Source organism: Falco biarmicus, chromosome 6 (assembly GCF_023638135.1).
Source record: "Falco biarmicus isolate bFalBia1 chromosome 6, bFalBia1.pri, whole genome shotgun sequence".
Taxonomy (NCBI): Eukaryota; Metazoa; Chordata; class Aves; order Falconiformes; family Falconidae; genus Falco; species Falco biarmicus.
In genome coordinates, this window is record NC_079293.1 from 88,077,501 (window position 1) to 88,085,116 (window position 7,616).

At 39.2% G+C, this 7,616-nt stretch overlaps 1 long non-coding RNA gene across 10 annotated transcripts in view; it reads right to left on the reverse strand.

The window, feature by feature from the left end:
• Positions 1-7,064, reverse strand: part of LOC130151802 (uncharacterized) — a 19,562-nt gene extending 12,498 nt beyond the window's left edge. For 6 of the 10 annotated variants that reach the window (XR_008822728.1, XR_008822725.1, XR_008822727.1 and 3 more), the window contains exons 1-2: positions 2,852-3,579; positions 2,439-2,491 (exon numbers count right to left, since the gene is read on the reverse strand). This is a non-coding gene — a long non-coding RNA (uncharacterized LOC130151802). The other 4 variants (XR_008822721.1, XR_008822723.1, XR_008822722.1 and 1 more) reach the window with 4 other exon arrangements.
• Positions 7,065-7,616: the final 552 nt, after the last annotated feature.

The window sequence follows — 7,616 nt, forward strand, 5'->3', positions numbered from 1 at the left end:
ACATCTAAATTTAGTAGGGTTTTGAATAATTGATAGGCTGGTGTGACAGAAGATAGGAACTTATGTTTCTAATCATCCCGAAGCATTTCTCCTTCCTCCCACCCCCCGAAATGAAGTCACTTTGTTTGCCGTTAAATATACGGAAGATGTCCACTTAACAAGTATAAAATTGTGATAGCATTAAGAGGTTATCCGTGGTAATAAAAAGCGGGGAACATGCCTGGGAATGTGATCTGTAAGGCAGATAATTTTTAAGGATGGGGCTTGTCCTTGCTTTGTCTGGGGAGAGGCACATTAGCGATCCCAGGGGAAAGGCGGGGGGCGGGGGGGGGGGGGGGGGGGGGGGGGGCGGGAATAACGCGCGTTTCCAAATGAAGATATTTAAAACGTGTAATGTATTTTGGCCTGTTACTGTAAGCTGTGTTTGATGTTTTTCCTATAAAGCCTAAATTAAGCCTCCTAGAAACGGCTGTGTATCTCCTGCTCCTAGCTGCAGCAAAAAACAAAATAGGTTTTAAATGTCTATATCACTGCTACGGGGGTAAGCTCTGACACACGGGTGTCGTCGTCCTCCCCGGATTTTCTTTCTCCCTCCTTCCATAACGCAGCCCCAGCACTGAGATAACCCCCCTTTACATTTCAAGTTCATTTGAAATGTAAACTTTTAGCAAATAAGCGGTGGCTTCTGGAGCCGGATCGCCGCAGTGACTGGCAGCACATTCCTTTTTCTCCCTCCCTCCCCTCAGCGTAAGGGGTTTGAAATACCCATCAGTGTCAAAAGAAACTGCGCAGATCGCTGCTGCTCTAAATAAGGGAGAGCAATGTTCAGGGGAAAAAAACCTAACATACACACACCCCCCAAAAAAAAAAAAAATCTCTCAATGGATTAAAATGACATTTCTGTACCGTGTCAGTACAGATGACAAAGCGTCGTGTTTTGCATCATTTCAAAAAGATATTCTTTAAACAGATTTGGTGTATAAACAGTCAGCAGGCTTTGTTTGAAACATTTAAGATCAAAAGTTAGGGGAAGAACAATTAATATTGCCTATTAAAATCCCCTGTTATTGTTAGATACACATTTTGTGGTTACTGACTATAAATAAAAGCAAAGGAACAGAGCCACGGTTTCTCACCACTGCAAATACAAAAAGGCAATTTCCAGCTTTTTCCCTTTTTTTTTTTCCTCCCCCCTGCAAGTTGCTCTTGGATGTGTTTGCTGAATAAATGGGATTAACTGTATTTAAAACAAGAGATAAAGAACAGCTTTTTATTACACTGAACAGTCTGCAGGGTTTTCACAGTCCTCTGAATGCACTTCATGCCTGGAAAAAAATATTCATATTTTACCTTTTTTAATGACACTCTGTATAGAATGAGCAAAAATATCCTTCTATTTGTAATCATACAAATATGGAATCAATAGGGAATGATTAAAAAAAAGGGTATTTTTACTATTTCTCTTTCTGTCCAAACATTGGAATGATTTTTTTTATTATTTTTTTTTTCTCCCCAGTTTTGCAGCAGGATGAGAAACCAGGGAGGAAAGTATTCATTTTGCTGGAGGAGCTTTCCCCTTTCCTCTGGCTGCAAAAACTCACCGAGCACTGTTAATACAAAACTAATGGCAAGAGTGCGATCCGAGGAGCCAGCCTGCAATCAGCTGCATTTCAATGGAGGCTTTCTCAAAAAATAGGTACAAAGAAAAGAATTTAGACAAATTTGCCTCTTAACCTTTAAAGATTTCCTGACTGTTCCAGTATGTCCTTTATTACATTAATTTTTTATTTAAATTACACCATTAACTGGATATGAATTTATCAAGAATACATATATTGATTTATAAAACAGTATCATTAATTATTATAATAGCTAGATGTAGCTGATATTACAAAGCCATTTAAAGGTTTTTAATATAACTTGGACATACATAGATAGATAGACATTATGGACAAGACTACAATTTAAACTGGCTACCAGCAGTTAATGAAATCCTTGATTTATTTTCTCGTTTAGAGATTGATTATATTGTCGCTTTGTAAAACTATTTATTTTATGCCATTTTTCAAAGGATGTCTCAATAAAAGGAAAAGATAAATAAAATATCCAGCCAAGTCTCAAAGCATATTTTCGTTTATACTTTCTTTTTTAATACTGCTGCTGCTAATTTATTACAAGTTTGGAGACTTGTCACCTTCACGAAGAATTGGCTTTCCTGACAGTAGCTCTGTTTGCAAATGCACAGTTTCATATATTTGGATTTAAAAAAAAAAAACAAACAACCAAAGAAGGGGGGGGGGGGGGGGGGCCGCGGGAAAAGAGGCCGTCTTCCCAACAACATCATGTTTATTTCCTAAACCAAAACCCAACAAAATGCTTTTCCAGCATAGATTTCTTAGACATATTTTTTGTTTAAGCTGTGGAAAAATGGGACTTACCCTAGTGCTGCAAAGCAGTCAGTCATGGAGAACATTTTGATTTAAAATGCAATCTGAAGAGAAAAAAGAAAAAAAAAAAGGAATAAGAAAAAAAAAAAAAAGAGAAGGAATGATATAAACAAACAGTACACCACTTTCAAGTTTCTCCTAAAATGTTCCTAGCTTAACTAATACATTGAAAGTTTAAATCTTTACACATTGTTCTTGAGGGGCTATGTCTCTTGACTCTTTATTTATATCACTTATTCTTGTCTGGCAACATATGTTACCGATTTATTATAGTATTTTTTTTACTGTTAGCCAGACAAATGTAAGGGCTAGCTGAGGAGGGGTAGTTGCATCTGATGAGTTTAACAATTGCAGGGCATCCTTTAGGGGTAGCCAATGGGCTCTTTTGAAGCTATAATACTCACCATTAACCATTTTCATGCTGACATATTTTTATTGTCGGAGTTGGGGCTTCCCCTGTCGTCAGCTTCTTTTGTTTCCCATGGCTTCGCGAGGAACGGGGTGGTTGAGAGCGGTTCGTCCAGCAAAGGCTGTCGTAGGCACCTCAAACTGCACTTTGATAGCTTGGCAAATAAATCTGCATGGGGTGTTGTGTCCCCCCAACTGAATAAAAAGGCATGCAGAAAATAATACTTAAAAAAAATCTGATTCTATAATGCACGACGAATGCAAACAAACACATAGGCGGTCAGGTTTCTCAGTGCCATTGCTGACACCGAAAGCTAACAAGGAGGAAGGCTCTTCCCACCACAGCAACACCCCCCAAATTCTCATATTAAATGGATGCCCCAACAGCAGATGGAGCAGTGGCAAGGACCGGCGGTGAGCTGGGTGTCATGTTTTACATGTGGCGTTTTTAGGTGACCCATTCTGCAGTAAGAACTTGAACTCTCCCCGCCTTTTGCTTCCTACTCATCTTCCACCCTGTCTCCTTGTTGAATGCCAACAGGTCCCTGCAGCTCCCCTGGGAACTGTACCTCCCTTTGCTGCTTCACTGCTGGAGCCCCAGCTTGAGCTTCTGGGAGCCAACAGGTCCCCACAAGCCATGGGGATGTAATTCCGAACATAACACCACAACCACAACTTGGGTGGCTAAAGCAAACCATGACACCTACTGGCATGTCCTACCGTATAGGAGACGCCTACCACAGGACGCTCATGGGCACCAAAGATCACCAAGCAGACTTTAGGGCATGCTCCAAATTTCCTGCTGACGGGAATTCAGTCAGACCTTTAGGGGAAGAGATAAACAAAAAGTTGGGTTTAATTTCCCTGGCATCTCCAGGAAACAGGAATGAGTAAAGCCATCACAAGACCACAGGGCCAGAGCAGGGATCTTCTGCTGGGGAAAAGATACAGCGGTTTGGGTGGAATACGAGGTGTTTCAGGTAGAATAAATACAGGGATTGCAATTAAACTCACAGGGTCCCTTGAAGGGGAAGATTGCATTGGTGGGTCACGGCTTGCCTCCTGGCAGTGCTGGTGGGTTCTTGACAAGTATCATGCGATATAGGGTTTACTGGGAGAAGAGCCAGTGTTCCCACATTTTTTTTGTTTTGGCTTAATAACAGTTCAGTTGTCCTGGGCTAAACTGTTTGGTTTTTAAATTTCAAAAAATAGCCAAACATTCCCTCTACTTATGTCAGCAGGTTTTGAGAAGAAACTGAACTTCCTAATGTAGGTCTGGATTCAGCAGCATGTAAAAAACTCGCATGGAAATGAAGATTTTCCTTTCTGCTCACTTTTCTATCACATGAAGGCAGCCTAACTTTCTTTTTTTTTCTTTTTTTCTTTTTTTCAAATTATAATTTAATTATACGTTGGCTGACCTTCTGCAACAATTTGCAACCCCAAAACGATCCTGTGGAAGCGAGTCTCCAAAGGCACGCGGCGGAGAAGGCTGCAGGCGGGATGGGGGCACCAGGACTCCCCCAACGGAGGGTTGCATGTCCTGACTTCTCCCATTTCTCCTGGAAAGTTTTATTTAGGCAGGCGTCACTCGTGTCCTGAGTAAATATCAAATATTTGGTGGCATTACTGAAGCTTGGAGCGTGTGGATTGTTACCTGTTTAATTTTCTATTGTAAGGACATCACTAGGAACTCCATAATAAAGCTAATAGCCTCCCTTAAATTTGTTTATTCCCCTTGAACCTTTTTTTTAATTATTTTTTATTTTTTATTTGTCTGGCGGGGGGGGAGGAACCGGGAGCGTGGCTCGGTCTCTCAATCACTCTCTCTCTGTTTTGTCCATCACCTTGGTTTCTTTCCCCTGTTTTTGACCTGCACTTTTTCTGGATCAGACACTGGCAGGTTGAGAGGTAATAAGAACCAGATGGACATAGTGCAGAAATTGCCCAAATGGGTACGAGAATGTGGGGAGCTGTCAGGCATGGAGAGAAGCTGGAATTTTTCAGCAATAAAATGGGATTTATCGCCACTCTACCACAGTCATTGCCGACAACCGTTTACCTTGACAGAAACCCCATTCCAATAGGCCACGCCGATGCAGATTTTTTTTCTTTTTTTTTTTTTTTTTTCCAAAGAGTGATGATTGGTATTTGTTCTAAGGCTCAAATGGCCTGCACTAAAGGTGAAGCATTAGGCCAAAGTCCTGTATTCCCTACTGAGGCAAATGAACCTGCTAAAATAAGTTCCTTCCACAATAGCTGTGTAATTGAAACCAGAAAGTGAGAGAATTTGATAAATTGCTTGACCCTGAAGGAATGTTAAGGTCATAAATTTTCATTGCTTTTTTTTTTGGCTTCTTTTTTAGAAAAAAAAAATTATATATATATATTGATTATGTTTAGTATTTGTCCCCAAATTCCAGCCAGCTTCCAGTTCATTAGCCATTACTTTGCCATCCTCTCCCCACAGGCCACTATTACAAGGTTTAGAGCGTTCCTACCTACACCTTCCTAGGAGGGCTGAAGGACACAAAATACTCACAAATGGCAGCACTTACACACTACTGCTAAGGAATCTGCCACATAAAGCACTAACAACCCAGAATGGGGGGTTTAGCAAGTGCAATCCCTTTAGAAAGACAAAATAAATAAAATAATAATAATAATAATAAAAAAAACCAGTACTGTACTTGAAGAATGATGGCATAAAAAAAGGTCTGCAAATCATTTACAGGGAATCAAACATTTATTGTTATTCTCACCTCTTTTTTTTTTTCTTCCTCTTCTTACTTAGAAATGGTGTTGCCTTTTACTTGAAAAAGAATGATCAGTGTTTTATTGAATAATAGGTACAGATGTCCCTTCAAGCTCTAAAGACACAAACAAACCCCAAACCCTGCAGTATCTTAACGTGGAAATACACATTTGAAGAATAAATAAAATAAAAATAAAAATAAAAATAAAAATAAAAAATATAAATAAATAAAAATAAAAACAAAAATAAATAAAATAAAATAAAAAAGAAAAAGGATAAGAAGAATTAGAATATCCAGCAAGGTAAAACCTCCAGCCATGCTCCGCTTGCTGTGCTTGCAGCCATCAATGAATACAGCCATGCTAAAATAGCTCCCAAGAAGGAGCTGAGGGGAAATGCAGAAGTATTTTGGGTTTGTGCATGTTGTTTGGGTTTTTTTCCTGCAGTGTAGAGGTATTTTGGGTTTGCGTCTGTGTGTTTTTTTCCTGCAGTGTAGAAGTATTTTGGGTTTGTGTATGTAGTTTTTTTCGTGGAGTAGCAAAATTTACTTCTGTAACTGTAGCAGCTTCTGCTTCACAACTGCTTGAAATGTGCTATCATATAGTAACTGCTTTTTATAATCCCGCTGCCTTCCCCCCCCTCCCTTTGAATATAACATTTCAGAGGCAAAAGTCTCATTGTCGCACTTCAATAAGGCGTTACACTTTACATAGCCATACATACTTAACCCAACATGAAGCGAGTTAAATAATCATTAGCACAGTAACCCATCGCTATCAAAAACTTATTGGTCCTCTAAATTTTAAATTAATGGCCTGTCTCCCTTGTTCTCTGCATGTGTGTGTCCGATTTTCAGCCACTTCAGTGCAAAGTCATAGACGTTTTATCAGCACATATTAGATGATTTGCATTATTGACATTTCAATTTAAAAATATATTAAAAAAAGGCACAGGGAAAAATAGTTCCTGCTGGCTTGGTTCATCCCTAGACCCCTGATTCTTAAGTAACTCTTCTGAGTGTTAATTAGCAGCCAATATTTGACAAACCGACTAAGAAATGCACTCTGCTCTTCTCTAGCCAGGTTGTTCTAGCTCAGATAAGTTTCCTTGAGAAAGCAGGGAAAAGAGAAGCTAAAGAAAAAAAAAAAAAAAAGAATTGAAACGATGCCCCCATAAAATCCTAGCAAAAAACTCAATAATTTATACTCACTTTTTCTCTTTTGAGAAGTTAAATAAAACAATGGTGGAGTTAGGGTTTTTTTGCTTTTTGAGGGAATTTTTTTCCCCCCATAAACTTTCTGGCCCAAATCCCTTCTTTCCTTTTTGAGTCCCAAAGTAATTGCCAGTTGTTTTAAGACAGTTACTTATCCAGAGAATGAAGGAGTATCGGCTGCGTTTCAATTAGAGAAGGAAAAAAGATAAAGACTTGGAACGTAACCGAAAAATGCAAAGTGACATATTAGGATGAGAATTTTCATCTGTTGCTGTATAAATATTTTAATAAAAGTTCTAAAATAATGTGTCTGCCTCCTGCTCTATAAAAAAGAGGAGATTATGAAGTGTAAATGATGCAGCATAGATGTATAGATCCAACTGGGATTTTTCACCATTAAGGAGTCTCTTCATGCCTCTCCTCCAGAAGTTGGTTTTAGAGCCATTTCAGACCCCAAAAAGTATAAATCTGGTAAGTATAAATAAAAGATGGCCAGCGAGCGGCTTCAATCACTAATATTTTTTGCAAACTAATGTTCAGCTGATGCAACTCGATTTTGTTTTGCATCGCGTTAATGTCACGGCGGCAACGGCTGGCCTTTATTCACCAACCCTTTGAGTCAGCACTTTGAGACATCTTTCAAATTAGGTCATACTGCAAATTTGCCGCTGATACAAAGGTTGATTAAGAGACCTTCGCAATTTTAAAGGGATGTCGTGTGAGGAGAATTAAGGTCTGGATGATAGTTCCAGGAAATGCGAGGCCCCGTAACTACATGGAAATAATGTATGGG